General features: G+C 51.5%; 1 long non-coding RNA gene and 3 other non-coding genes across 15 annotated transcripts; all 4 read left to right on the top strand.

The window, feature by feature from the left end:
- The first annotated feature begins 3,613 nt into the window (after positions 1 to 3,613).
- Positions 3,614 to 21,503, top strand: LOC103348180 (uncharacterized). Of its 12 annotated transcripts, none has more exons than XR_011379909.2 (6): positions 3,619 to 4,409; positions 5,153 to 5,357; positions 5,832 to 5,992; positions 6,943 to 7,152; positions 8,284 to 8,356; positions 21,158 to 21,503. It is a non-coding gene; the product is annotated as an uncharacterized LOC103348180 (long non-coding RNA). The 12 variants fall into 12 exon arrangements; XR_011379907.2 differs by lacking the exon at positions 21,158 to 21,503 and adding an exon at positions 13,491 to 13,954; XR_016215867.1 differs by having other exon boundaries at positions 3,660 to 4,409; positions 5,211 to 5,357; positions 21,158 to 21,282.
- Positions 5,487 to 5,619, top strand: LOC127491205 (small nucleolar RNA SNORA71). The gene has a single exon (XR_007919794.3). It is a non-coding gene; the product is annotated as a small nucleolar RNA SNORA71 (small nucleolar RNA).
- LOC127491210 (small nucleolar RNA SNORA71) lies at positions 7,374 to 7,505 on the top strand. The gene has a single exon (XR_007919799.2). It is a non-coding gene; the product is annotated as a small nucleolar RNA SNORA71 (small nucleolar RNA).
- LOC127491208 (small nucleolar RNA SNORA71) lies at positions 8,990 to 9,122 on the top strand. Its single transcript, XR_007919797.1, has one exon. It is a non-coding gene; the product is annotated as a small nucleolar RNA SNORA71 (small nucleolar RNA).
- Positions 21,504 to 21,800: the final 297 nt, after the last annotated feature.

The following is a 21,800-nucleotide window of genomic DNA, read 5'->3' as shown; positions in this document are numbered from 1 at the left end:
TAAATAAAAAAAATTTAAAGCATTGACTTCTTTCAAGAGTTCTAATAAGAGAGAATTATCCCCTCCAAATTTCTCTTGATGCCATCATTTTTTTTAAGATTTATTTTATTTATTTAAAAGGCAGAGTTACAGAGAGGGAGAGAGAAAGAAACAGAAAGAGAGATCTCCCGTCCAAATGGCCCCAGTGGGTGGGGGCTGGGCCAGCCCAAAGCCAGGAGCCAGGAGTTTCTTCCAGGTCTCTGATGTGAGTGCAGGGGCCCAAGGACTTGGGCCATCTTTCATTGCTTTCCCGGGTGCATCAGCAGGAAGCTGGATTGGAAGTGGAGCAGCTGGGACTCGAACTGGTGCTCATATGGGATGCTGGTATCACAGGCAGTGGCTTTATCTGCTGTGTCATTACACTGGCCCCTGTGCCATCTGTTTTGATCCTGGAGGTTTTGGGACTGAGTGAGTGGACAGAAAGCTCTGGTAGAGAAACACATTTGGAAGAGAAAGAAGACCTATGTCCTCCCCCCAACAGATGGCAGCCCCCCTGTGCTTGGCCCCAACTGGGGGAGAAGAGAGAAGTCTCATCCACAAATGATCACAGAAATTGTGGTTAATGCATGAGACTGGGCATTTCAAACAGTTGAATGGAAACCATGTTTTCCATTGCTGGTGATTGAAAGACTTTTTATTAGCTGAAAACAATCAGAAAAATTATGAGGCTTGCCTGATGTTTTTCTGACGGAAGGGAAAGAAACACACAGCAAATCTGAAGGGTAAAGAGATGGGAGAAATGTCTGATGAAATGTCTTGGGTCTGACATTCAACATACTGTTTGCATTAACACCGGGCTGGGCTGTGGCTGGGAGGTCAAAGTTCCATCATCTGGGAGCTTGTGACGTCACAGTGGCTGAGAGAGCCCTGTGGCCCTTCAGGGATGGAGTTGTGGCTGGCTGCACAGATTATTCCAAGGGGGTGGTGCCCGGGTCCAGGCAGGAAGTCAGCAACCTACCACGTGAGGCCTGCGGGAGCTCCGGGTCCCATCCCCACCCCACGACTGATCACCATGCTGACTGTTTTGTTGTTTTCGTCCGTCTTCCTCCTCATCTTCTTACTGCTCCTCTGTTACTGCGTGTTTCGGCAGCAATAGGCCGAGGTGCCTGCAGGCTGGGACTGAGGCCTGATGGAAGCTTTGGCCAGTTTAGCCCTTGGGGGCCTCTCGGTGTTACTGAGCTGCCGCATGGACTGCCACAAACGATTGTGCAGGTGGCGTACTGCACAACTCCCGGAAGTGCTATTCACATCATAAGCAGAGATGCTGGGGATGACTGGCCAAGCTGATGCCATAGAAAATACTCAACTTAAAAGAAAGAAGGCATTTTCCCAGTAAGCCACTTGTGGTGCAGCAGAGCAACTCCTATGTTACATCTTCTAATCCTTAGAGGTCCTTCCAATAAAGGCCTTTGAGACTATTTCTGGAGCGAACACATTGGAGAGACTGTTCCCTCCAGGCCTCATTAAGTAAAGCAGAAGATAATCGGGGGAGAGAAAAGTTTACCAGCCACAGGGGCTTTGTGAGAAGGCAGCCCTAACTCCAAGACCTTTTCAATGCCATGATCTTCATGCTCCAGCTCTCAGCTCTCAAAGTTACTTTCTGAGCCAAAAGATTGGTGCTTCTGCTCTTCCTGTGTGTCTGGGAGGGGTCACCTGCCTCTGAAGTCCTTTGTCTCAAGGGTTGAATGGGAGGTGCTGAGCATACACAGGCTGCTCCTCATGGTCTCCACTGCTTGGGATTCTTGTCTGAATCCTGGCCCTTTCCAGGGTGAGCTTCCCTAAGTAGGGCCCTAGCCAGTGAAGGGGGGAAGGTTGGTGGTGGTGAGTGCTGCTGGAAAAAAGGGGGTGCAGGTATCAGGGAGCTTGTAGGGTGTTGCACCTGCATCATGGGGTCCCTGCACCCACATGGGAGTGTCCTGGATGGAGTTCTGGACTCCTGGTTGAAGCTTTCTGGGGAGTGAACTAGTGGATGGAAGAACTTTCTCCCTGTGTGTCTCTTTCCCTCTCTCTTTCTCTCTGTAGATCTGCCTTCCAAATAAATAAACCATTAAAAAGTTCCTCATCAGCAAATGGGATAATGATAGCATTTATCTTATAGGATTGATATTCTCATTGATTTTGGCTCTTATCACAAAATGTGACAAATTGAGTAACTTTTAAACAGTAGAAATTTGTTTCTCACATTTCTGGAGGTGGAGAAATCCAAGATCAAGGCACGAACAGGTATGATGTCTTGTGAGAACCCAGTTTCCCTGTCAGGGTGGATGGCCATCTTCTCTGCTCTCACATGGCCAGAGACTGTGTAGGAATCCTTTCAACAATCCTTTTAAATTTACTTGAGAGAGAGTGTGACAGGGTGAGAGAGACAGGTAGTGAGAGAGAGCCCCCATCAACTGCTTCACTCCCCGGATGTCCACAATGGCCAAGGGGCAGAAGCCCGGAGCAGGGAACTGAAGCTACATCTCCCACTTGGGAGTGGCAGGGACCCAACCACTTGAGCCATCACCTGCTGCCTCCCAGGGTGCACATAGCTGGAAACTGGAAGTGGAAGCAGAGCCAGGGCTGAACACTGAACCCAGGTGCTCTGATAGGGGATGTGGGTGTCCCAAGTGCCTCTTAACTGCAGTGCCAAACATCAATCCCTGATTTCAATTGCTGCATTTGCTGAATTACTTGTTTATTATTCTGATTGGAATGTAACCAATTTAAAATCAGGTATCGGAAGCTGGGAGTTGTGGTATAATAACAGGTGCTGGTGGGAGTTTTGGCTGCTCCACTTTCGATCTGGCTCCCTGCTAATGTGCCTGGGAAAGCAGTGAAAGATGGTCCAAGTTCTTGGGCCCCTGCACCCATGTGCAAGTCCCAGATGAAGCTCCTGGAACCTGGCTTTGGCCTGGCCCAGCCTGGCCGTTGTGGCCATCTGAGGAGTGAATCAGCAGGTGGAAGATCTCTGTATCTCTCCCTGTCTCTGTAACTCTGACTTTCAAAAATACATAAATAAATATTTTTTTAAAAATCAGGGAGAGGCTGGTACTGTGGCATAGCAGGTAATGCTGCTGCCTGCAGTGCCAGCATCCCAAATGGGCCCCGATTCAAGATCCAGCTGCTCCATTTTGATCCAGCTCCCTGCTGATGGCCTGGGAAAGCAGCGGAGGATGACCAAGTCCTTGGGCCCCTGCACCTGTGTGGGAGACCCAGAAGAGGCTCCTGGCTCCTGGCTTTGGATCAGCCCAGCTCCAGCCGTTGCGGCCAATTGGGGAATGAACCAGCAGATGGAAGTTCTCTCTCTACCTCTGCCTTCCAAATAAATAAATAAATAAATAAATCTTTTTTAAAAAATTATGGATCATGTCTGTCTTTTGCACTACATCTCCAGTGCTTATTCCAGTCCTTCACAGGAAGTAGTAGTTCAGTGGATGATCTGGATGGATGATGGATGGATGGGGTGGATGGGTGGGTGGGTGGATGGGGTGGATGGGTGGGGCGTTGAGCAGTACCGAAGCTGGGCGCCAGGACTCGAGCGGCGAGTTAGAATTTCAGCTCCACTACGTTAGGGGGCGCTGCGGGGCCGCGTGCGCAGGTTCGGCCCCGAGACAGCACTGCCTCGGGCTGCCCCCTCCGAGGCCGCAGTCGCGCTTCTGCGGGTGCAGAGCCGGTGGCGGCCGCTTCCCGGGGCGCTGTGTGGTCCTGTGTCTACCGCACCTACCCGTGCCGCTGTCGGCCCTCGCCATCAGTCCTAACGCCCCGGGGGAGTCACCGCAGGACCATCTCTGGACGTCTTCTCTGAGCGGACCCCCGCTAATGCTGCTGCTCTCCCGTCGGGGGACTCCGAGGCCCCGAGCGGGGCGGGAGAACCGGTCCGAGCTCAGCGCCCAGACAGGGCTCCGGCCTCTGCGCCCGGCTAGACCTCTTGCGATTTGTGCGTCCTCGGGAGAGAGCCGGCGCAGGAAGGCTTTGCCCGCGTCCCGGATCCCTACCTCCGATCCCGGCATCCGAGACTCGGAAAGACAGGCGACGGTTGTCTGGAGAGCAGGTGATGTCCCGCACGGCTTTAGGACGGCCCACTCGTTTTCCCTTCCGCAACCTTTAAAAGCGGGCGTGGAAAGCTGCCTTTTACACACCGGTTGGCAGAAGTTTCGACTAGAGACGCTCCCGGGGTCCCGGAGGAGCGGTGTGGACTCGCGTCCGGTCCTTGCGCTGAAGCCCCGCCCGGTACTTGCGGTCTGCGGTTAGTTGCTCCTGCCGCAGCTGCAGACTCACTCTCCCACGGCTTTGCTGGTTCTGCACCAGGCAGGGCCCCTTCGCCCCTGCAGAGTCCGCACGCGCACTCCCTGATGGGCTCCGGCTGTCCAGGGCCAAGGATGACCCAGGTACGTGCTGCTGCTCACGAGCACCTTGAAGACGCCTGGCCTGTCCGTTCTGGGAACGGAACCGTCCGGGAGGGGTCTTGCACAGCCTGGGGCCTGGTGGAGCAGGTGGGGGACTGGGTTTGGGGACTACAAGGAGCTGAGGTCAGGTCCCGGCTGGGTTCCCTGCTTCTCTTGAGCTTTGCCGTTTCTGTAGAGTGGGGAGCCTGAAGGAGTGCTGTGAGGGCAGGGGCCTGGACTGGGTTCCTTGTTTTTAAGCCCAGGGTGCTGGCTGCCTGGGCGTACTCAGTATTTGTGAGATGAATGACTGATTCAGGCATGTTTATCAGACGTTGATAAACAGAAGCCAGTGGACTCGATGGGCACAGATGGAATTTTTTAAGGTAATTTTTCATCTTTTTTAAAATATTTATTTATTTGAGAGGCAGAGAGAGAGAGAGAGAGAGGTCTTCCATCTGCTGGTTCACACCCCAGATGGCCGCAATGGCAGGAGCTGGACCAATCCAAAGCCAGGAGCCATGAGTCTCTTCTGGGGCTCCCACGAGGGTGCAGGGGTCCAAGCACTTGGGCCATCTTATGCTTCCCCAGGCCATAGCAGAGAGCTGGATCAGAAGTGGAGCAGCTGGGACTTGAACCCGCGCATATATGGGATTCTGGCACTGCAGGCGGTGGCTGTACCTGCTACACCACAGCACCAGCACTTTTTTTTTTTCATTTTTTAAAAGAATTACTTCTTTATTTGAAAGAGACAGGTGGATAGAGGTCTATCTGCCAGTTCACTCCACATATTCCTGCAATGGCCAGGACTGGACCAAGCTGAAGCCAGGAGCTGGGCACCCAATCCAGTTCTCCCACGTGGGTGGCAGGACCCCAACTACTAGAGCCGTCACCTGCTGCTTGCCAGGATGCACCTTCAGGGGAAGCTGGACCAGAACCGGGCACTCTGATGTGGTACGTGGGCATCCCAGGTGGAGTGGATGGGACGTGGATGGGAAGTGAGGCCTGTATAGCACTCAGGGCCCTGGGCTTGTGCATGGACACTCAGCTGAGCCTGGCCTCTGTTCTTCAGTCCTTTTCTGCCCCTGCATTCGAAAGTGATCGTGGGCTGCCCGTGCCCTGGTCATTGATAGTGCAGGGAGAGCAGCTGCTGAAAGCGCTTCCCCGTGTTTGGAGGGTCCGCGCCGTCCCTGCCGAACCCTGGAGCGTTCGCACACCTCCGCCCTCTCAGCACCTTCTGGATACCTCCTGGCAGCTGGTGGCTGGCCTGTGAGTGCGCCCTGTGCGCGGCTCCCTGCTGGGCCTGTGTGGCTTGGACAGAGGAGGAGGCAGCGTGCATGGGCTGTGTCTGGAGAAGCTCTGGCTGGTTGTGCCGGCCTCTCTGTGGGACATTTCTCACCAAGCGCTTCCCTCCTCTCCCCTCTGCAGATCCTTAGCCACTGGGGTCCCAAGGCGTGATGCCGTCTCAGAAGTGCATTGGCAGAGAGGAGAGCACTAGTCCTCCTTCATGGACATCCTCGTTTCAGCCCCTGGCAGGTGTTCGGTGGTCAGCAGCTGCAGAGCAGAAGAAAAACAGGAGAGGAGAAAAGGTGGGAGCACTTTCTTGTGAGCCCTTTCCTGAAATTGTTCTTCCCTCTTTGCCAGTATTCACCCATCTGAGGTCCCTTGGCTTGAGGTGGGCCCCAGTTATGGGTGCAGGGGCCAGAGTAGGGAGGAAATTGGACCTTACCTTTGTAGGGGGACCACAGGTGCTCCTCCCCCAGCCACACCAGGCACTGCCTGTCCAGCATCACCTGCTCCCAGCCCTGTCCCAGAGTCCACGTCCTGCTGAAGACACAGCTCCTCTAACCGCTGTAGTTTCATCAGTTTGTACAGAAAATGATCTGAAGAGCCCCACGTGCCACAGAGAATGTGTTGCCCCCAGGGGAGTTGTCAACTTCTGTCCTTGTTGACAAGAAAATGGGTTAGTAAAACAGCCTGCCTGTGTGACACAGCTGGCTTCAGAGCCAGAGTCTCCGTGTTCCCAGCGTGCATTGGCCAGGTGACGTCATGGTGGCTCACTCAAGATTCTTGCTTATTGCAGAGGAGGCAGCTCGGTGCGGAGGAGCCCATGAGCGGGGTCTCCCTCCTGCCACGAGGTGGCTGGACCGTGGTGCTCCCCAGGGTATGGTCTGTCCTGGGTAAGATCCTGGGCTTTGCGTGGTGCACACATGTGTCCATGTCCCTGGGAAGTAAAGAGAGGCAAAGCGAGGGTGGCTTCCTCCTGGCCTCGGTTTACCCTCCCTAGGGCCTTGGTGTGCTTGTGTCCTTAGGATCTTCTGGCTTGAGCTCTGAGCATCTGCTGGGAGCCCTTCCTCCCATTTGTGTGTTGGCACTGCAGTGTCTGCATTGGAATCAGGGAGGATTTGGGCATCAGATCCCGCCGTACCCAGATCTTCTTTTGAGAGGTAGAGCTACATAGAGAGGGAAAGACAGGTCTTCCATCCTCTGGTTTACTCCCCAAATGGCCACAATGGCTCATCTTCCACTGCTTTCCCAGGCCATAAGCAGAGAGCTGGATTGGAAGAGAAGCAGCTGGGACACGAACTGGTGCCCATATGGGATGCTGGAGCTGCAGGCAGAGGCTTAACTTACTAGGCCACAGTGCCGGCCCTTGTACCCAGGTCTTGTCACATCACTGCTCCTCCTGACCTGGGGACCTTCTCAGATCCTTGGTGTCACCCTCCAGAAAGTAGGATCCTACAGTGAGGTAGGTTTTCTTAACATCACATTGTCAGCCCCTGTCTCCTGCAACCAAAGCATTGCATGTGTTTTCTTCCAGGGCTGTCTTCCTTGGCTTCAGTGTCTGGACCGCGCGAAAGGAGTCTTTGTAGGAATAGAAGCGGCTCTTGGGTCCTTGTGCTCGTTTGGCTGACCGTTTGGGCTTCTGCCATTGGCCTCTTTTCTCAGCAGCCCTCTGTCCTTTTCTGCCCCTGCATTCGTAAGTGACCACAGGCTGTCCGTGTCCTGGTCATTGGTTCTGCAGGCAGAGGAGATGCAGAAAGGGTTTCCCTGTTTGGAGGTGCCTTATCCTGGCCTTCCAGCTCTAGGAATGCCCTCACACTGCAACTCCATTTGCACATTCCTCAGGCCTCCAGAGCGTGCGGGCTGCCATGTGTGTGTGTGTGCGTGACTGGTCTTTGTGGGGCTTTCGCTTCCTGCCCCCACTGTTGGGAACTAGCCTGTGTGTGTTCCTTCCATGACTGACTGCCATGGCACACTCCCATACGCCTGGCCTTGGCTTCCTCTTCAGCCTACTGCGATGACCTGCACATTAGTCAGTCTGACCCACCCTGCCGCAGGCCCTCTGCTTCTCCTCATTTAGAACTGCTGGGGCCAGCGCTGTGGCGCAGCAGGTGAAGCTGCCACTTGTGGTGCCAAGCATCCCATATCGGAGTGCTGATTCAAGTCCCAGCTGCTCCACCTCTGATCCAGTGCATCCTGGGAAGGCAGCAGATGATGGCCCAAGTGCTTGGGCCTCTGCCACCCCTGTAGGAGACCAGATGGAGTTCCTGGCTCATGGCTTCAGCCTGTCCAAACTATTGCAGCCATGTGGATAGTGAACCAGCAGATAGAAGATCTCTCTCTCCCTCTCTCTCTGTCTCCCTTCCTCTCCCTCTCTCTCTTCTCTCTGTGTCACTCTGCCTTTCAAAAAAGTAAATATTTTTTAAAGGTCCTTTTTTTAAAAAAAAAAAAAAGAGAACTAACCTTTTTCATGCCCTCATCTGTGGCGTGCTTGCTCTCTGTGTCCTCTATGTGAAGCCCTTTCCTGGGGACTACTGTGCCCTGCTCTGAGCAGGGACAAGCCAGGTGCACATTCAAGGATTTTTGTCTGTTGCAGGTGAGTCCACTGTATGCAGAGGCATCATGGGAGTTGAAATGTCAGGAACATTCTAGACCCCAGTCTCCTTGAGGTAAGATCTCTGCCCTCATCCATTGAGTGCTGCTTTCTTGCATTGAGCGCAGTCTGGCTCCTGTGGCCAGGGCCGGGGGTGGTGATGAGAGGTGAAATGAAGGTGGTACTGCGGGTCCACAGATCCAGTGCCCACCCCAGGCAACCCAGATGGCTTCCGGCCCTTCACACGGCTTCAGCAGCTGCTGCCGACACAAAGCTGGGCCCTCCTTGGGTCATGTGAGGTCTCCGGGGTCTGCCCTCCCTCTGGGTGTCAGCAGCAGCGAGCGGTAATGGAACATGGGTGGTCTGGACATCAAAGGCCCCAGTCCCTGGCTTTGTGTCCCTGTCCGCCAGTAGCTCAGTCATCAACTCATCTACAACCTGACTGTCTTCATTTGAAAAACAAAGCTGTGATGGAGGAGACTTGTACCTGACACATGATTCCTGTCATTCCCAACCCTATTTCCCCATTATTTTTACCCAAAGGGACATCTCTTTGATTTCCCAAGGCAGGGAGGTTTTATGGGACTTCTACTGGGAACAAGGGCCAATGCCAGGGCCCTGTGCTGGCCTGGGTTGCTTTCCTGGGCCCAGTCTGTTCCACAGGCTGCTGGCACCCAGCTTCTCCTGGGATCTTTGTGCCCTCGTGTGCACCTGCATTCAAAAGTGATCATGGCTGCCAGTGCCCTGGTCATCTGTGATGCAGGGAAAGGAAGTGCTGAAGGCCGTTTCCCGTGTTTGGAGGGTCCACGCCCGTCCCTTTCAAATGCTGGCGCTTTCACACACTCCCGCCAGCCAGCATCCCCAAGCCCCAGCGTTGCAGGCTGCCGTGAGAGCAGGAGGCTGCCATGGCTTGGCCTTTCTCAGCGTGGCGTCTTGCTGTCAGAGACCAGGCTGCATCGGTGTCGAGATTTAGATACTTTAGTGGGTGAAGGAGTCCAAGAAATGATGGAAGCAGATTAAGTACGGTGTTGGGCGGTATGTCATCATTGCCGTAAGATGTTCCAAGACAAGCAGCTTTTTGGAGGTTATGGGCCTAGAGAAGTCGTTCAAAGAGGGGGGGTTGTGAGGGCCAGAGGAAAGTATTCAGGGGACGGCAAGCAATGGGCTTCCAGACTGGGGTCAGCCCAGGCTGACCGTCCTGCTGGGAGACAGCTGTACTGGCAAGTCAAGATAGCATGGCAGGGGGTCCCAGCCAGTGGAACCTCAGCAGGACGAGCCCTGAGGGCCAGCTCTCCGGCTGTCTCTCTGCCAGTTACACACCTGCTCAGTTGCCCTGTAGGGGACTGTTTTAGACAGAAAAATATTCATTATTTAAACTCTTATTTATTTATTTGAAAGATGAGAGAGGAGATTGAGATCTGTCATTGGCCAGCCATAACCGGGACTGGGCCAGGCCAAAGCCAGGAGCCTAGGACTCAATTCTTGTCTCCTACCTGGGTGGAAGGGACCCATCACCTGGGTGGAAGGGACCCATCACCTGTGGCCTCCAAGGATGTGCATTAGCAGGAAGTTGGAATTAAAAGTGGCACCATGGGCCGGCGCCGCGGCTCACTAGGCTAATCCTCTGCCTTGTGGCGCCGGCCCCCCGGGTTCTAGTTCTGGTTGGGGCACCGGATTCTATCCCGGTTGCCCCTCTTCCAGGCCAGCTCTCTGCTGTGGCCAGGGAGTGCAGTGGAGGATGGCCCAAGTACTTGGGCCCTGCACCCCATTGGAGACCAGGAGAAGCACCTGGCTCCTGCCTTCGGATCAGCGCGGTGCACCGGCCGCAGCGCGGCGGCCATTGGAGGGTGAACCAACGGCAAAGGAAGACCTTTCTCTCTGTCTCTCTCTCTCACTGTCCACTCTGCCTGTCAAAAAAAAAAAAAAAAAAAAAAAAAAAAGAGAGAGAGAGAGAGAGAAAGAAAGAAGAAAAAGAAAAGAAAAATAAAAGTGGCACCATGGGGTGGGTGCTGTAGCGTAGCAGGTAAAGCCACCGCCTGCAATGCTGGCATCCCATATGGGCACCGGTTTGAGTCCCAACTGCTCCACTTCCACAGCTCTCTGATGTGGCCTGGGAAAGCAATAGAAGATGGCCCAAGTCCTTGGGCCCCTGCACCCATGTGGGAGACCCAGAAGAAGCTCCTGGCTCCTGGCTTCGGATCGGCGCAGCTCCAGCCACTGGGGAGTGAACCAGTGGATGGAAGACTTCTCTCTCTCGCTCTGCCTCTCCTTCTCTCTCTGTGTAACTCTGACTTTCAAATAAATTTTTAAAAACACTAAAAAAAAAAAAAAGTGGCACCAGGAGGGGCTGGCGCTGTGGCACAGTAGGTTACTCCTCTGCCTGTAGTGCCAGCATCCCATATGGGTGCTGGTTCTAGTCCTGGCTGCTCTGTTTCCCATCCAGCTCTCTGCTATGGCCTGGGATAGCAGTGGAAGATGGTCCAAGTGCTTGGGCCCCTGCACCCACGTGGGAGACCCAGAGGAAGCTCCTGGCTTCAGATCAGCTCAGCTCTGGCCATTGCATCCATTTGGGGAGTGAACCAGTGGCTGGAAGGCATCTCTCTCTCTCTCTCTCTCTCTCTCTCTCCCTCTCTCCCTCTGCCTCTCTGTCTTTCAAATAAAAAAAAAAACAGATATGATATTGGAGTCCAAGTACTGGTAGTGATCTGCTCTATGGCCTCATATTCTGGGGCTGGACTTGGATCTGGAGATTGTGGGAGAAATTCCCAAGGGATAGAGACACTGGCTCTCCCAGGATAATGGCCCTGGTGGCTCCTGGGGGCGTCCTTGTGGTGAGTTACTGCCAGAAGGCTAACTTGGTCATATCTCTGAGATGAACATTCTGCTGGCCCCCTCAGACTTTTCCTTTAGATTATTTTGGTGTTGACCATGGACAGTGGCATAGCAGAGTGAAGAGCGATGTTGCATTCCAGGCCTCGCACAACTTACACTCTGAGTATGTGGGACAGAAGGAAAGCCCTGCGACTCTGGGTACTGGGGGTCCGGGATTGGAGACCCTTCAGCCGGAGACCCTTGCCCCAGCAGGGCCACTGAAGCCATGGACCAGCAGGACTGGATTTCCTTCGTCAAGGCCAGTCTGCGTGTCCTCCTGCCTACCGCTGTTGTAACTGTTTAGAACAAAGAGTTCCTGTTGAACTTCCTGTGCTGTACACCATTGTCCTCTTCCCCACCTCAGTAAAACTTGACACGTGCCCTGCTGCTTTTTGTGTGTGTGTGTGTGTGTGTATTTGTTTTTTAACAGTGCCTCCGTGCACCAGCAGAGCTGGGTATAGACAGAATAAGTCAGCTCTCCCAGGGTTCCCTCATTGAGACTGCATTTGGCACAACGCTGGGGCTTCATCTGGGGAATATGAGACAGGATGTGGGATTTGGACTAGAGGTTGAGCAAGCCCCAGTGCACCTAGGGGCTCAGGCTTAGGTGAGAAGGGAGCTGTTGGAATTGCATTGGCTAGGGAGCATTTGGGCTGGGGGTTTGGAAAAGAGGGCAATGATTGGTGTGGACTTGGAGACAGAGCAGGGAAAGCACGAGTGCCCCGAGCTCCAGTGGTGAAAACACGCCTGGGGAATCTAGGGGTGGAGAATGTGGCCAGTGGCTGCCTCGCACTAGGAATACAGGCACTGTGTTGCTGCCATGCACTCGGGGGTGACCTGGGGAAATCATTAAGAACCTGTTGAATTGTGATGGTCCCCTATTGCTACAAGGCCTGGAATGTGTTTTGTTTTTTAAGATTTATTTATTATTTGAAAGGCAAAGTGCCAGAAAGATTGAGAGAGAGAGAGAGAGAGAGATCTTCCGTGCCCTGGTTCATATGCTTTCTACAGCCTGGGGCTGGGCCAGGCTGAAACCAGCAGCCAGGAATTTCATCCATTTCTCCCACACAAGTAGAAGGCACCCATGTACTTGGGCCATCATCTGTTGCCTTCTGGGCACATTAGCAGAAAGCTGGATCAGAAGTGGAGGGAGGGGGGAGCCAGTGGATGGTGCAGGTTAATCCTGCAGCACCAGCATCCCATATGGGCACTGGTTCTAGTCCTAGCTGTTCCTCTTCCAGTCCAGCTCTCTGCTGTGGCCAGGGAAGGCAGTAGAAGATGGCCCAAGTGCTTGGGCCCCTGCACCCATGTGGGAGTCCAGGAGGAAGCTCCTGACTCCTGGCTTTGGATTGGTGCAACTCTGGACATTGCAATCATTTGGGCAGTGAACAATGGATGGAAGACCTTTCCCTTTGTCTCTCCCTCTCACTGTCTGTACTCTATCTCTCAAATAAATAAATAAAATCTTAAAAAAAAAAAAAGAAGTAGAGGTGGGACTTAACTGAATACCCCCATATGGGATGTGGGTGTCCCAAGTGGTGGCTTAACCTGTTGCACCACAATGCTACCTACCCTGGGAGCATGTTCCTTCTTGCTGAACTTGTTTCTGATTTGACCATGGAATAGCACTTACCCCAGATGGTCAGCATTAAAGAAAATGATGCATGTTAAATGTTTAACATAGGACTGCCTCATGCTGAGTGCTCCATAAATGTTGATTATTTATATGATGAGTATATATAACTTGTTGATAGTTACAGTGAAAGACAAATATAAAATGTCATCATGACAGACTCATCTGTTAAGGCGGCGCCATGTCCTTGTTTACTACTTTGCAGGTGTACCAGCAGGGCTGGTGTTAATTGTGGCCACCATTGATCGAGTTTTTAATAGATGCCATGCACTATATTAAGCCTATATATATAAGGGCTGCATTTAATCTTCACAACAACCCTGTGAGGTAGACTTGATTTTATGTCATTTTACAAATGAGAAAACCAAGGCTCAGAGAACTGAAGGGACTTCACTGACACCTGCCAAGGGGCTCAGCTGGGTTTCTGTGTGCTGGTGTAGTGAGTAGGGAGAGACTGACTTCATAAATAGCATGTACCAGGCCGTCAGATGCCTGTTTGTACTGGGGAACGGGAAATGAGGATATTTTACTAATGCTCCCATCTGCTTCAAATTATTGCCGATTATCTAGTCTTCCTAAAATAGTCCCCATCTGAATCAACAGCGTCGAGGGTTGAACTTCTGAACCTGACATGTACAGGAAAAAAGCCATGGCTCAGCCAATAAAATATCAAGTGTCCTTTCTACTATTACTGTGTCTGCTGCAGGAGTCATCCCAGGTCCCCTGAGCTTGTGGAAAGCTGAGAGGGGTCTCATGGAGGTGGCCTAGTACCCAGGCTGAGCTTCAGGAAGAGCTGTGACGTTGTCTGCCTGGGGTGCAACAGATGAAGGCATCCGATAAGTGTCCCAGCTGCTCTGCTTCCGATCCGGGTTCCTGCTGATGCACCTGGGAAAAGCAGTAGGGGATGGCCCAAGTATTTGGGCCCCTGCCACACTGTGGGAGACCTGGATGAAGCTCCTGACTCCTGGCTTCGGGTGGCTCTGCACTGGGCGTTTCGGCCATCTGGCGAGTGAACCAGCAGATGGAAGCTTGAGCTCTCTTGCTCCCCTCCCCCTTCCCTCCCCCTTCCCTCCCCCTTCCCTCCCCCTTCCTCTCCCTCTCCCCCTCTCCCTCTCTTTGTAACTCTGACTTTCAAAATAAATAAATCTTTAAAAAAACAAAAAACAAAAAGAAGTGATACCCTTACTGCTGCACCACAATGCTGGCCCCAACAAAGATTCTTAATCTACTGAAAAGAATATATTTTTAAAGCACACTTGGAGTATTTACTAATAATGCTTGCATATTTACAAATATTACTTGTGGCATAACATGCTAACTTCTATGGCTGCAAAGCAAGTCTCAAATACCAATATGTCAGTATCATCCAGACTACAATATATGGCCTAACTTAAAGTCCAGAGAAAAACAAAACAAGCTTTAGAAAATTCTAGACCTGAGTGGTAATGAAAACACTAAATATGAAGGTGTGTGGGAGGTGTAGGCTCCAGTGATCTCTCACTGGGAGAGAATTTCCCATTGGCAAGGAAGTAAATGGCTCATCACCCAGCTGCAGATGGGAGCCGAGAGGGCCCCCCAGGGCTCTGAAAGCAGCTCTTGCAGATTTTTGCAGCACCCTGAGGGAATCAGGGCCCCAGTAACCACTGGGACCATAACAGAGGGGCCAGAATAGAATATATTTGACTCTACAAGGAAAAGGAAGCAGTTCATTCCCTGTCCTAGCTTTGTAAAGTAAGTCGCCCTTCCATTGAGGTGCTGGAGGAAACCAGGCTTAATGATACATTTGATTTAGATCTGGTAGAGACAACACTAGTTTTTGTGGGGCAGGAGTTTTGTGATTTTTTTTCAAAGATTTATTTTATTTATTTAAAAGAGTTACAGAGAGAGATAGAGACAGAAAAGAGGTCTTCCATCCACTGGTTCACTCCCCAAATGGCTGCAATGGCCGGAACTAAGCCAATCTGAAGCCAGGAGCCAGGAGCTTCTCCTGGGTCTCCCATGTGGGTGCAGAGGCCCAAGGACTTAGGCCATCCTCCGCTGCTTTCCGAGGTGCATTATCAGGAAGCTGGATCGGAAGTAGAGCAGCCCAGACATGAACTGGTGCCCATGTAGGATGCTGGTGCCACAAGCCGGGCCCACAGCGCCGGCCCCAGTTGTTTTGTAATTTGAAAAGAATGCTGGGGCCGGCACTGTGGCACAGCGGGTTAATGCCCTGGCCTGAAGCACCAGCATCCCATATGGGCACCGGTTCAAAACCCGGCTGCTCCTCTTCTGATCCAGTTCTCTGCTATGGCCTGGGAAAGCAGTAGAAGATGGCCCAAGTCCTTGGGCCTTTGCGCCCACATGGGAGACCTAGAAGAAGCTCCTGGCTTCGGATAGGTGCAGCTCCAGCAGCTGTGGCCAACTGAGGAGTGGACCTTCGGATGGAAGACCTCTCTCTCTCTCTCTGCCTCTCCTCTCTCTGTGTAACTCTTTCAAATAAAAATAAAAAAGAATGCTGCCATTTCCAAATAGAAAAGATAGCTTTTTTATAGCGAAACAAGTCCCACAGAAATATAATTTTGACCTCACCCTACAGCCAAAATTTTTTTAAACATTTATTTATTTATTTATTTGAAAAGCAGAGTTACAGAGATAGAGAGAGAGAAGTCTTCCATTCACTGGTTCACTCCCCAAATGGCCATAATGGCTGGAGCTGAGCCAATCCGAAGCTGGGAGCTGGGAGCTTCCTCTGGATCTCCAAAACGAGCACAGGTGCCCAAGCACCTGGGCCATCCACTGCTTTCCCAGGCCACAGCAGGGAGCTAGATTGGGAGCAGGGTAGCTGGGACTTGAACCGTTGCCCACATGGGATGCTGGGCGCTGCAGGCGAAGGCTTAGCCCACTGTGCCACAGCGCCAGCCCCACCAGCCAAGTATTGCAGTAGCTGAAGTGTGTTTGCTCTGGTATCATAGGCGATGCCTCCCTCCCTCTTCAGTAGCCTCCATGTTCCTGTGAACACCTCTGTGCTCGTAACAGTCCCTGTGTGGATTGTGCTGTTAGGCTTAAGTCTTGTGCCTGATGTGAGTCAGTGTGACAGACAACAGTTTCACAAGCCAGTGCTTTTGATTTTTCCTGAGATGCATTAGGGAGACCAATCAGCAGGGGTTAAGATGGAATTCTTTGAACTCTCTGAATGGGCTCGCCATGGTACGCTCTTCTCCAGAGGACAGGTTAGGAAAAACTATTTTTTTAATTTATTTTTTTTCCAGAAACCTATTATTTAAGGAATATAAACTTCATGCATTTCATAAGTGCAACTTTAGGAACACTGATTCTTCTCTCTCTACCTGCCCTCTCACCCTTCTTCTCCCTCCCTCTCCTATTCCCATTCTTATTTTTTACTAAGATATGTTTTCAATTAACTTTATATACATTTGATTAACTCTAGATTAAGTAAAGAGTTCAACAAATAGTATGAAAAAAACCAAACTGTTCCTCAACAGTCGAGACAAGTACTGCAAAACTATTCTTTTTAGGTCAAGTGTTTTCTGTGGCACTGGCTCAGCCAAGTATCCAGCATCTCAACTTTTCTCAGCACAGGCCGTGATATGAACGGGATTGCCGTGAGCGTGCAGTGCCCCTGGAAGATGGATGGAGATGGGTTTGGGTTAAGCTCAGCCCACATTTCTCACATCTGCAGGAAACTAGAGTGAGGATGACATCAGAAGTCCACATGTGGAGAGACAGGGACGCAGGACGTGGAGTCCTGGAGTCCAATCCCTGGCGTTGTCTTGCAGGTTCACCTTGACCTTTGCCCTCCCACTCATTTGATTACATAAACTTTTCAATTTTTCTTTCTGTCTCCTGCTTATTAGCATCAATTAGGTTTCTGGTACCAATACCTTCTGGCTAAAAGCCCCAGTCTTTTCCTTAACTTGCCCCAAATGGCCGATTACTAAGAAACTGCGAATTTGGCTGTTGCACAAGGCACTGTGGGCATTTTGCTTATCTGGGGTGACTTTCCTGTTTGTGACACTGGCCAACCTAGTTAGTAACTGGGGCAACATACTGAACTCTCACAATACGCTGGGGTAAGCTGCCCACAGCATTCGGACCAGAGCCCATCCTCAGTCGTGGCTTGTCCGATGTGGTGGGCACCCTGCCTCTGAGCAGAAGCATGTATGTGAACCGGGCCTTTCATACGTGCAGACGTCAGGGGTTCTGGAATCCTAGTGCTCTCTGGGGGTGTTCCAGCATTGTGGGTGTTCTGGTATTTTGGGTGTCGTGGATGTTTGGGTATTCAGATATTCTGGGGCATGAGTGTAGTCTTGTGAGGACCCAGCTTGGCAATCCGGACTGCCCGGAAAGCGGTGCTATCAAGAGTGGAGGGGGTGGGAAGAAGAGGTATGGGGGGAAGAACTGCTATATTCCAAAAGTTGTACCCATGAAATTTATATTTATTAAATAAAATCTTTCTTAAAAAAAAAAAAGTGGAGAAAATGGGCTCAGGGGAGTTTGAGGAGGCTGTGGGTGGGGGAGGATACCAGCCAAGGCAGCCTTAGGGTGTACAAGGTGCATGGCGATAGCTTTTGCATGGTCCTTGGCCCAAGTGCTTGGGCCCTTGCCACCCACATGGGAGACCTAGATGGAGTTCTAGGCTTCTGGCTTTTGTCTGGCTCAGCTCCAGTGGTTGCAGCCATTTGGGGAGTGAACAGCTGGTAGAAGATCTCTTTCTCTCTCTCTCTTCCTCACTCTGGCTTTCAAATAAAATGAATACATTTTTTGAAAAAAAAAAAAAAAGGAGATCATCTCTTCCTAGTTTTTTTTTTAATATTTTTTTTTGTTTATTTGAAAGGCAGTTACAGTGAGGGAGAGAGATCTTTCATCCATTGGTTCACTTCCCAAATGGTCTCAATGGCTGGGGCTGTTTCAGGCTGAAGCCAAGAGCCCGGAGCTCCTTCCAGATGCCCCACATGGCTGCAGGGGCTTCTGCTGCTTCCCCAAGCACATTAGCAGGGAGCTGGGTCAGAAGTGGGGCAGCCGGGACTCGAACTGGCACCCATATTCCTGAGCTTCCTCCATCTGCCATCTGAGGACACATTGAGAAGGAAAGCTGGGGGGAGGGCCCTCACCAGGAACCGAATCAGCGTGTGCTTTGATTCTAGATTTCCCAGCGCCCAGAACTGTGAGACATCCATGTCTGTTGATTATGATACAGCCTGTGGCCTTTTGTTATAGTAGCCTGAGATGCATGAGATAGGCTTCAGAGCTCCAGGAGGACAGACGGACAACAGGATGTGGAGTCTGCCCAAGGGAGTCAAGTGACTGTCCTGGGCCCACTGGCGTGGGGGTACACAGGCAGAAGATGCCTGCCACACACATACACACCTCCCTCCCCAACATCACCCTGGCTGCAGTAAGCCAGAGGGGGTCTGAACACAGAGCCAAGGCCCAAACCCACATATATAGCTCAAGCCCAGAGCCTTGAACTCGTCCTGTGTCCAATGTGGCATCTCAGATCAGCATGTCAACACCACTGGGACCGCCTAATACTGCACAATTGCGTGAGAAGAATGTGGTACCAGCTAGCAGCAGTGGGCTGCTTGCCAGGCTGCCCTCTAGGAACCAGAGCTGGCCAGCATGATTGTATAGATGTGAGGTGACTCTACATACAGATGAGAGGTGGGTGGGGGTGAGAGAGAGTGTTGAAGTGTACTCTAAAGAAGACAGGTGACAAATGAGGAACACAAGGGATGGGCTGGGGCTGGATTGCCTTGCCTGGATGGCATTGCTGGCCCTGGCCAGACCCTCTGACTGGAATAAGTAAGACTTAGAAAACTTCAAGGTGGGATTCAGCTCCCTTCTAATGGCTTGGGAATGCAGTGGACGATGGCCCAAGTACTTGGGCCCCTGCACCCATGTGGGAGTTAGATGAAATTCCTGGCTCCTGGCTTTGGCCTGGCCCAGTCCTGGCTGTTGCCACCATTTGGGGAGTGAAACAGCAGATGGAAGATCTCTCTCTCTTTTTTTTTTAATTTATTTTTTTTTTTTTGACAGGCAGAGTGGACAGTGAGAGAGAGAGACAGAGAGAAAGGTCTTCCTTTGCCGTTGGTTCACCCTCCAATGGCCGCCGCGGCCGGCGCGCTGCGGCCGGCGCACCGCGCTGATCCGATGGCAGGAGCCAGGAGCCAGGTGCTTTTCCTGGTCTCCCATGGGGTGCAGGGCCCAAGCACCTGGGCCATCCTCCACTGCACTCCCTGGCCACAGCAGAGGGCTGGCCTGGAAGAGGGGCAACCGGGACAGAATCCGGCGCCCCGACCGGGACTAGAACCCGGTGTGCCGGCGCCGCTAGGCGGAGGATTAGCCTATTGAGCCGCGGCGCCGGCCTGGAAGATCTCTCTCTCTACTTCTCCCTCTCTCACTCTTTAACTATGCCTTTCAAATAAAATAAATAAACCTTAACAACGATAACAAAAAACATTTCAAGGTGGAAAATTCTGGCCAACCAGACCCACATGGGACTTGGTCGACTTGGGGTACCCTTCCTAGTAGGTATTGCCAGCCCCAGAAGGGCACTTAATTTTTTGAGGAATATATTCCAAAATGCAGGACTCTGACATATAGGGTCTGGAGCATGGGCCCCAGTTGTGTGGGTCTAATGGTATGATTGCCACTGGCTACCGAGTGTTATTCACTAAGACCTATCATACAAGAAGCAGGGGCTGGCACTGTGACATAGCAGGTTAAGCTGCCCCCGTGGTGCCGGCATCCCAAATGGGTGCTGGTTCAAGTTCCAACTGCTCCACTTCCAATCCAGCTCCCTGCTAGTGTGCCTGGGAAGGCAGTGGAAGATGGCACCCACATGGGAGAGCCAGAAGAAGCTCCTGGCTTTGGCCTGGCCCAGCCCTGGCTTTTGGGGGCATTTGGGGAGTGAACCAGTGGATGGAAGACTTTTTTTCTCTCTGCTTCTGCCTCTTCCTCTCTGTAATTCTGCCTTTCAAATAAATAAATCTTTTTTTTTTTTTAAGCAGCAAGAAGGTAGGTCCAGTGCTGAACCAATCAAACTTCTCTCCATCCATCCAAAAAATGGTCATTGGGCACCTGTTCCAGTGTTGTGTTGGGTTCAGTAGAACCACTTGTCCAACTGCATCTACCCCAAGTCAGTTCTGCACAATTGAAAAAGAAGGAAAAAGTAAACAAGTAAAAAAATGGCTACAAATGTTCCTCATACTCAACTGTTTAGTTAATCACATTTCTCAATGATGGCTCTTGAAAAGTTTTCCAGTTACTAGGACTGTGTAAAATCATCCCAAGGGGCTGGTGCTGTGGCTGTCTGCAGTGCCGGCATCTGACAGGGGTGCAGGTTTGTGTTCCGCTGCTCCACTTCCTGTCCAGCTACCTGCTAATGGCCTGGGAAAAGCAGCAGATGATCCAAGTGTTTGGGCCCTTGCCACCCATCTTGTAGATCCAGATGAAGCTCTTGGCTCCTGGTTTTGGCCTGGCTCAACACTGGCCATCGTGGTCATCTGGTGAGTAAACCAGTGGATGGAAGATCTGTCTCTAACTCTGACTTTTCAAATAAATAAAATAAACCTTAAAAAAAAAAAAGAAAACAAATTCATTCCAAAATAATGACACTTTTTACGCATGAATTTGCTCTATGGGCAGGTATCAACAGGGTTAGCTTGTCCCTGCTCCACTTGGCATCAGGTAGAGGATGGGCTGGAAAACCGGACACTGGAATCAGTCGATGGCTTCCTCACTCATAAGTCTGGCCATTGATGCTGTCAGCTGAGCCCTTGCTAGGACTATCAGCTGGAACACTTCCACATGATTGCTGTATGTGGCTTGGGTTTCCTCCCAACGCAGCGGCTGGGTTCCAGCAGTGAGCGCGTTGTGTTAGGCAGCAAGCCCGGTGGAAGCTGTATCCTCTTTATGACCTAGGCCTGGAAGTCACACAGACCACTTCCCCTACTGGCTGGAACCATCAGAGACACAGGCTGGACTCCTGTCCACTCCTCAGTGGCAGGAGCACTGATTACATCGTAAGAACTCTGGGATGGATCCAGCTCTCTGCTATGGCCTGGGAAAGCAGTAGAAGATGGCCCAAGTCCTTGGGCCCCTGCACCCACGTGGGAGACCTGGAAGAAGCACCTGGCTCCTGGCTTCAGATCAGTGCAGCTGGGCTGTTGCGGCCATCTGGAGAGTGAACCAGCAGATGGAAGGCCTCTCTCTCTCTGCTTCTGCCTCTCTCTAACTCTGCCTTTCAAATAAATAAATAAATCTTAAAAAAAAAAAAAAAGAACTGTGGGACGGGTCCTACAAGTTGGTGTGGTGATCTTTGGGAGAAAAAGAGGCACAAAAACTTACACCACCGTTCTCCTTTTTCAGGTGCGAGGCCTTTTCAAAAATATACTATACGGAGTGATATTCCGACATTGCAGGTTTCCATGAAGATGTTCTTGATTTACTGTTCCTGGTCAAAGATCATGCTGTGGAACAGGTTTAATTTGTGCACTGTTTGAAGAATCCAGACTGCATTACTCGGGCAGCACTTCCTGTGCCTCTGCGGTTTCTTCCACGCTCCTGTTTCAGAGCTCTCTGATCCTTTAGTCTTTATTTTTCCTTCAAGGTGTGTGTGTGTGTGTGTGTGTGTGTGTGTATTTTATTTTTATGGCAGTTTAGGTGAAGTCCTCAAGTTTTTAAAAAATCATAAAGAATGTATCACTTTTAAAAAGAACGTCTCACTTGTATTTCTGTTCCACCAACCCCCACCAAGTAGTAAATCCTGCTGTCCAGTCCGTGCAACAAGTCTTCGTTTTATGCCACAGCCATATTTTACCCATTTACTGGGTGAGGACACAGCTCCTCCAAGGACTTTTGATTTGAAGGGACTTCTGCCCAGCTTCTTGGCCAGGATCTTGTCTCACGGCCTGCCCTGCAGTGAGGCTGGGGACTGTGTGCCTGGCTTTTCAGTCTCTGTAGTGAAGAAGGGCAAGAGACAGGTGGTTGGAATAGACGGAGTGGTCTACAC

Source organism: Oryctolagus cuniculus, chromosome 11 (assembly GCF_051225735.1).
Source record: "Oryctolagus cuniculus isolate XC-2025 breed Fujian yellow rabbit chromosome 11, ASM5122573v1, whole genome shotgun sequence".
Taxonomy (NCBI): Eukaryota; Metazoa; Chordata; class Mammalia; order Lagomorpha; family Leporidae; genus Oryctolagus; species Oryctolagus cuniculus.
This window is presented reverse-complemented; position numbering and strand designations above follow the sequence as displayed.